Source organism: Haplochromis burtoni, unplaced genomic scaffold (genome assembly GCF_018398535.1).
Source record: "Haplochromis burtoni strain Fernald_Lab_line unplaced genomic scaffold, NCSU_Asbu1 Contig_436, whole genome shotgun sequence".
Taxonomy (NCBI): Eukaryota; Metazoa; Chordata; class Actinopteri; order Cichliformes; family Cichlidae; genus Haplochromis; species Haplochromis burtoni.
This window is the reverse complement of record NW_024582797.1, coordinates 129,824-138,321: the sequence shown is the minus strand read 5'-3', so window position 1 is coordinate 138,321 and position 8,498 is coordinate 129,824.

The following is an 8,498-nucleotide window of genomic DNA, read 5'->3' as shown; positions in this document are numbered from 1 at the left end:
GCCTCAGTGATTTGAAAACTCCGCACACAACTCTGCAGCAGGATGATCTTGAATGTTCTTGTCGATTTTGTCAGTCACAGTAATCACTGTGGAAAGACAGTCTGAAGGAGGTCATCTGACGCTTGCTGCCATATCACCATCTAATGTAACATGGCTGGGCTGATCTATAATGACTCAGCATAAGCAATTAGTGAATTTACAATAGTTTACAATCTAAATTAGCCCTGTGTTATCTATATTTAAATTCATTCTTTAAATGCATTTAAATACTTTCTTTCGAGATGCCACTACAGGTATCTCAGATACAGATGGGGCAGATGTTGTCAACCTGCTGCTAGGTTTACAAAAATCTGTCATATCTAAAGAGCTGCAGCAAACTAAGCCAGCTTTCATTTTTAGCATGTTCTTGATTGTGTTGCACTTTTGTTTGACTGGATTGGATCTGTTGAAAACCAGAAAAAGAATAGGTAGCTTGACCAGTTACTTGTATTGTCTTTCCTTTTACTTGGAAATTGCTTGAATGAGCTTTCAGTAAAGAGCGTAGCTCGCTTACTCTTCTCTTCCTCCCAAATATTCACATTTTGTCGCAATTTCATGAGAAACAAGGAGGGTGGCAGATAGCTGCACTGCTTCCCGAGGGGCAGATCAAATGTGTTCATCTGACCTTACTGCACATGGAGATTAGTTCCTATTGGATCACTTCCAAACATTTTGTCTCTCCAGAATATCTCGTTTTTATTCGTCACCGTAGGTGTCGATACATTTCATCATAGTTATTGTCATCACAGAAAAATAGGTAGTGTGATGAAAAGAAAATGATTGGTCAATGAAATTAACACTGGTTGTGTTGATAGCTTTGGTTAATTGTGAAATGTTTAAGGATGCACAAATGAAGCACAAGTGACACCTCACTAGATTGTGTGGTTGTGGAAGTGAAACCTCTGTGTATATGACATATTTGGCATGAATAACTGGAATGATACTGTGGCTTCTGTGGCTACTGCTACGCAGAAAATGTGTTTGTGCATTCAGAAGGAGTGGATAGTACGTCATGACCTCAGATGATGCGAGGAAAAGGCAAATCAGCTCAGCGGAGCTGGTTTCAGGTTGGATTGGCACTGTTATGGCAGGGTGATAATACAGCTGGATCTGAATCACTCACCCTGTTTGAGGATGCGGGTGCTCTCTGTGTTAATTAGGCCTCTCTCTGCTACTCCGCGTGCAAGCTGCATTCGGCAGCAAGGTCTGTATATCTGAAAACAACACTCTGTCTCCTCCTGTCATCCTCGTACGTCATTCTTTCAATCGGTCTTTTCTTCTCCACATTTCACCTGGTTGCTTTATTACATAAGTTCCTTACTACGGTTACTCAAATCTCATGGGATATTTCTGCATTTGTCTGAGGGAGTACGCAGAAATTTTAACTCGGCTAATTTGGGGAAAAAAATAGATAAAAACCTCAGCTCTCCATGTTTTGACTGAGTGTCTGTGACAACCAGATATCAAGCTAGCAGTTGTAAATGGCAAAATAAATTGGCACTTATGTAGCGCTTTTCTGCTCTAACTAAACACTCAAAGTGCTTACTGCAAGGCACATTCACCTATTCACACACATAAAACACTTCATTTTATCCCTCTGAGTGTTTGTGAAGTATGACGTATGCATTCATGCTCCAGTGAATGAGTCAGGAGCAATTTTGGGTTCAATATGTTATCCTGGGGCACTTCAGCTTTTGGGTTGAAGGAGCAGGGGACCAAACCTCCAACTTTCTGATTGGTAGATGACTCGCTTTCGAGTTTCTGCCAACTTAAACCAAAAAGGTTTGCTAAAATTGCTTAATGCACAGTATATTAAAAGTAAGTGGTAATGAGTAGCTACAATTAATACATAAATGTTTCAAAAGCAAGCTAATGCATATATTGTTTTATATGTTTGCATTGATAAGTGTAGCTAGTAAGTTAAGCCACAGGCTAGCTTAAAAATTAGAGCTAAATGTGTTAAAGAAATGGCTGAAATAGCTAAAAACCATAGACAAGTCAATGAATGAACCGTTCTCTGACTTGTATCCCCATGTGATGTCTGTGTTGTGCGTGTATGGTCGGGGGCGGGTTCATTCCACTGCAGGGCAACCTGCCACTGCATGTGGCGAATAAAATTTGAACTTGAACTTGAATGTCAAGCGTAAGGAAACATTATGGTCCTTTCTTGGTGTGATTTAAAAATATTAAGTGTGTCTACACTCTGGAGTTTTGGTTGAAGCCATAATGTGGGTAATTTTTGCATATCTACTGTGGCAGGGGTCGGCATGCGGCACTTCGCTATAGTACGGCTCCGCGTGGTTTGGGAAAATAAATTTGTTTTTTTAAGTATTTAGCTGAAGTGTATTTTATTTATGTTTATTTATGTTCTTTTTAAATTGTAGTTCTAAATTGGAAGAGTATTGTGATACTGAAATATAAAATTATATTCTATTATTTCTTCATTGCTCAAAATAAGTGTCACACTCGCGGAAGTCGGTGTACCCACCGAAACGCCGTGCCTTTATCAAGACTTTCAACCCCAGGTAGGCCAATCATGGATCTTCGGATCTTCGGATCCACATTATGTTCTCCACCGTGAACTATGTTAAAAACAAACACCGCTCACGCCTCACAGATGACAGCTTACAGTCTTGCTTAAAAATGAAGTGACTTCGTACAGCCCCGATTTGCAGACGCTGTGCGCAAAGGTTCAGGAGCAGAAGTCCCATTGTAAACATACCACGGCAGACCCGACGATGTTTCCATGAACATGCTTTTCAGCATCTACCACTTTTCACACACGGTTGCTGTACGCATACAGCCGGCTGCAGCTTTTCAGCTCACAGCCCGACACACACCAACAACAGCATAGATGGCACAGACTAGTGACGTGTCGGTCGCGAACGAAATGGCTCTTAGAGCCGGATCTTTGATGTGAACGACGCGAGCCGGCTTCTTATCGGAAGGTATAGAAATTTATAGTAATCATCCACAACTATTTTCAGTTGCAGATGATAAAGGATTCAGAAAGCTTATTCATGCAGGCCCATATGACAGAGAATATGCACAGACGTTAAGGCGGCGAGGCCTGATTGCGGGTGCCACTCAGTTGCGTCCGCCTCCGCTGCAGGCCACACCCCGCCACACACATTAACCAGGTAAAATACATATTTAGGCAGAATTTTGCAAATATCTATTTTTCATTTTTTTAGCAGTATAGTGCTTTTTTTTCCAATTATTTTGTTAAAAGCCAGGTCAAGGCCCAAAGGGGGGCGGCTCACAGCAGTTTTTGTTTGCTACATGGATCATTTTAGTTCAGCTGGGTGTCTTTCCTTTTGTTATATTTCTTTAAGAGTTCAAAATGTGTTAATTACATAAACATAATGTAGTTTTCTCTGTAGCACTTCATGGATTTCATAAGCAACACACCTTAGTTGTTCACACAAAGCATAAAAGTAAAAAACAATATATACAGTGATATCTTTATTTTAGATGTCAAAAAGTATTTGCGGCTCCCAGTGTTTTCTTTTGCGTGGAAATCACGTCCTAATGGCTCTTTGGGTGTTAAAGGTTGCTGACCCCTGTACTGTGGAGATAAAACAGGGTTTTTAACCATTTCACACAGTGGTAACTACAGTGGACAGCTATTCAAAGGCTGTTTTCTTGTATTTGTGTCAGTGTTGAGGGTATACTTGCACATAAACCACTACATCGGACACTGATGTGTCACTCCATACCCTGCCACTCACTATTCGTTTAATGTTACTATAGATGTATGACGTGTTTCATTGTAGTTATTGTTATTTAACCTTTCATGCATGAATTGATGACTGAAGGATTTACATTTTAGGAGGAAATGTGAGCACCCATCACATGTCCTGTTGTTTTTTGGTTCCCATGACTTTTAATGTTTTCCTTGTTAGATTCCAGTTTATGCTCACTGAGCCGACACTTTGGTCAGGATCTATCTCTGTGTTCTGGCAGTTAATACATATTCTGCCAATTCATGATCTCTGTTTACTGCAGAACAACGTTCTCATCTGCTCTGGCTTTTAGTTCTTTCCAGTATCTCAGATAGGTTTCTTTGCTTTGCATTAAAATTTGGTGTACTCTGATCGGTAACTGGAACCCAGTATTGTGAGAATCGTCGGTGTGTTTGAGAGGAGCCAGTTAGTCTCATCACCATTTGACATAGGAGACTCTTTTCTGGGTTCACATCTTGGGTTTGGAGTGCTTTGGGATGGAGGCTGTCTTGACACTGGAATTAATTTGATTAAAAATTTGAATTATGTCTTAAATCTTTATTACAAATGGGTATTTGCCTAATCTCACCACAGTCCTAAAAGCATGGAGGAGATTCCAAGAGACAGGCAGTTGCTCTAGGACAGTAACCCATCAGAAGGACCAGTATTTTCTACTTTGTGCAAGGAGGAACAGGATGAGCACTGCGAGAACCCTACAAAATGACCTCCAGCAGGCCACTGGTGTGAATGTCTCTGACAAAACAATCATAAACAGACTTCATAAAGAGAGGGTGGCCTGAGGGCCTGGCGTCCTCAAATGGGCCCTCAGACATGAGGGCCATGAGATATGGATTAATAACCATTAATCCATTTCTCATGTAGGCAGTTCCTGGAGGATGAAGGAATTTACAGCACTGACTTGTCCCCACATTCACCTGACCTAAATCCAATAGAAGACCTTCAAGGACAGATGTTTCAGTCCTTCCAAGTCCGCCAGGTTGACCTTCAGACTAATCAGGAGGTGATGTGTTGGACCAGATCTGGGTGGAGATCCCCCAGGAAATCATCTGCTGTCTCATAAGTGACTTTTTAAGATTTTTGCAATTCAATAAAAAAATGCCAAAACATAGCAAATAATCTATTATTTAAAAAATTAAATAAATAAAAGAAATAAAGGCCACTGGGGAACTGATGGTGCAACACAGGCAAACACGTCAGTAACTTCATAAATGAATAATAGAAAGGTATCAGCCTTTTGTTATTTTTGGATCTCTAATTGAACATGAAAAGTACAAGTGATAGAGATTTACTCCAGCTCATCTGACAGCAATTCAACTGGAAACTTCTTCTATATCTACTGCTTTGCTGTTCTGACACATAAGATTGTGGTTGTGCAGCTGTTTGAAGTTGTAAAGCTGTCAGTCCTCGCTGCACTCCGGCTTTGTCTCTTCTCAGCCACTCGCAGGTGAGGTGCCATTGATAACGTGGGAGCCCTTCCACTTTTATTTACATCTCCCCTTCCTGCTGTGATTCAAGAGATTAAATGGAGGAAATCCATACGAGATCATAGCTTTCACTTGGATTTACGCTCGTCGGTGTTCTCCAGCAAACGCACAAACGCTCCCTTCAGGATGCTCTGAGGATTTAGCACCTTGGTTTTCGTTTGCTGCCTTCTTGCTTGGGACTTACCTTGAAAAAGAGATTGTCTTCCTCTCTTGGTTGAATAAATGGCTTAACTGACTTCTAACGCGTTCGCTTTCGCAACCTTTCATTTTTCTGTCTCTATCCTGCTCTGCTGCATTTTCTCTCTGTCAGCAGAAAGTGATGTGGATATCAAATTGGAGAGCAATGACATTCTCGTTGCACTTTGGTCAGACCCGCATTTATTAGAAAATCAGGAGAGCAAGATCCTGACGTAGAGGCTGGGCGCTTAACATGGACCTTCTGTGCTTCCACTACACCTACGCATTGAGGACAAGCACATACACATTCCTGTTAAACACATGCTAACAGATTGCCCATAAATACAAACACAAGAGAGAGACACAAAACAAATTAGGAGAATATGAATCGATATTAATAAAGATTCAGCTCTCTGTTCAGGCAGACCCAGCCAAGACCTCTGACTGGCTGCCTTTGAATTATAGATGTCTGAGTGACAGATGAACGGGAGGGAGGAGATTAATGTCTGTCGCTAATCGTGTGCGTGACACATGCACACACCGTCATGCATAAATATGATTCCCAAGAACCGAAACGGAGCAGCCAGACCTCAGCACCGTGGTCACGAAAGTCCGCACACATATAGACTTACACACACAACACAACACAACCACACAAGGGTGCAGAGGCACCCACACATACTAGTGTCAACAGCAGGTTGCGGCGACTTCTTGAACCACACGAGGTATTCACTGTTGTGGTGGAGAATAATGATTGACTGGCTGGAGCCTGATCTGCGTCAGACAGAGTAGGAGACTCTGAACTGTGCTGCAGGCAATTACTTTGTTTTAGAGGAAAAGATGGAGGGGGGGAGGGAAAGAAAGAAATGGAGTGCAGGGGGGGAGAGACAGAAACAGAATGGGGAGGGATCTGGCAGGCTGCTATGAGTTAACAGTGGCACCTGGTGGTCAACTGAATAACTGTTTATGGAATATGACTCAAGAAAATGGAAGGAGGTAGTGTTTTTGTGTCTTATTCTTACCTCTGACTGGTCATGTCACCCCTTTTGTTTTGTTCCTCCTATTCTGTATTCTATGATTAGCAGCAAAGTTAATGACCCAGATGTTCTGTATATGCATGCAGTTCTTTCTACCCTTGAGGACTTTTATGGATTTTATATTGATTTTTAACCTCTGTTCCAGTAGTCTTAAAGGTGCTACTTAGATATGCTTGATTGATCAGTATTGCACTCTTGAATTAATTACATTTGACATCTTACTAATTGTACACTTTCAGATTTAGACAACTGACTCTAGCTTCTATGTCCAAATTGCTCATAAGCTCAGCTGGACTGCAGAAAATAGGATGTTGCTGCTAATGTCTTGACTATTCTGCCAGCTAAAGCTGTTTAGCTGACTCTGCATCGAAAAGCATGTAACAGAAGGACCATAATGCACAAAATGCATGAATAAAACTTCATACAAAAGGTAGCATCTTCTATTTTCTTGCTTGCTTTCCTGCTCAAGTGAATAAAACACAAGTTACGCCTGTCTCAGAAAATCAATAACCTGGTAGATGTTCAAACTGATGACATAAATGTTTTTAGAAGTCATGACTTACAAGTATATCTTGTAAACCATCCACAACAGCAGTGAGTTGTCAAACCCTATCCACTGTGGAAATAAAGATAGTCAATATGGGGCATTATAAGGAACGCAACCCCTTATTTTGATCCCAAGGAGCTGTAAAGTAAGTCACTACATTTTGCCTTCATGAAGACACAAATAGACTCAAGCAGCAACACCATCAATGCTTATAACTATAATGTTCCCTCACATTGACAGTATCTTGCTAACATTATAGTAACTAGCAAGCAAAGACTTACAAATCATGTATCAAGCGCCCTCTCATTACTAACAGCGAAATTCTGCGTATAGCTGTTGTTAACAGCAAATTAATAATGCCCAAATTAGGCTAAAATCACAATCTTGCTCGTTGTTTCTACATGTCTTGCAAAAGTTAATGTGGTAACATGATGGCTAAGAAGATTTTTTTAAATGAAAAGGAGTACAAATTTATTTTAATCAGTCATGTCATCACTGAGCCATTTTGAGGCGGAAATGTATTTTAGCCACATGCTAAACAAGCAGTGTTCTTCTTCTTCTTCTAGTTTTGAAAAAGCTGAATATGTTAGTCACTCATGTGCAAAGTTTGTATCTAGGTATGTCAAATTGGTAAAAGAAAAAAAAAATTGAATATTTTACTTAGTTAATTCTTAAACCTGTTAAGCCACGACTCATTTATGCTTGTTACTCATTTCTGTGATAAAGACAGGACTTTATGGATGGTCAGACATGATAGGACGTTTTTGTGGAAACTGTCAGAATACACAGTGCGATGCATTAGAGAATGAGTCAGCTTTCTACTCTGTGGCTTCATCAGTGATGAGTTTTGAACCTTATTATGAAGATAAAGTCTTAATTAATGACCCATCACCTTTCACTTCTCAGTGAATCCCTGTGCTTCATTTTTCCTCACAAATCTCATTCAGTGACTCATGTATCCTGCTTTGTATGAATAAGAGACAATGAACGAGGATGGAATAACAAGGCCTTGGGAGTTGTTTGAAGGTATTATTTGAATAAAAATGTTTTTTAAAGAGTTTAAGACCTTCTAAAAAGAGATAGAATGTAATAGAGCAGTGATTGAGTGCAGCATGTAATCTGTCCAGCATTAAACATTTTGCAAGCTAATGTTAGTAACATGAGTTTAGTACAAATGTTGCGCTATCTTACCGACTTATTTTCGTAACTAGAAAGTTGACACAAACTTACAGATTGTGGATTTTTAAAAGAGCTCATAAACATTACATTAGCTGTCTTCTAAGACAGCGATATAAAAATAATATTGTATTGCTCCGGAGCCGCATGCGGCTCTTTAGTCCTTATAGTGCCGCTCCGCGTGGTTTGGGAAAATAAATTAGAAGTATTTAGCTGAAGTGTACAGGGAGTGCAGAATTATTAGGCAAGTTGTATTTTTGAGGAATAATTTTATTATTGAACAACAACCATG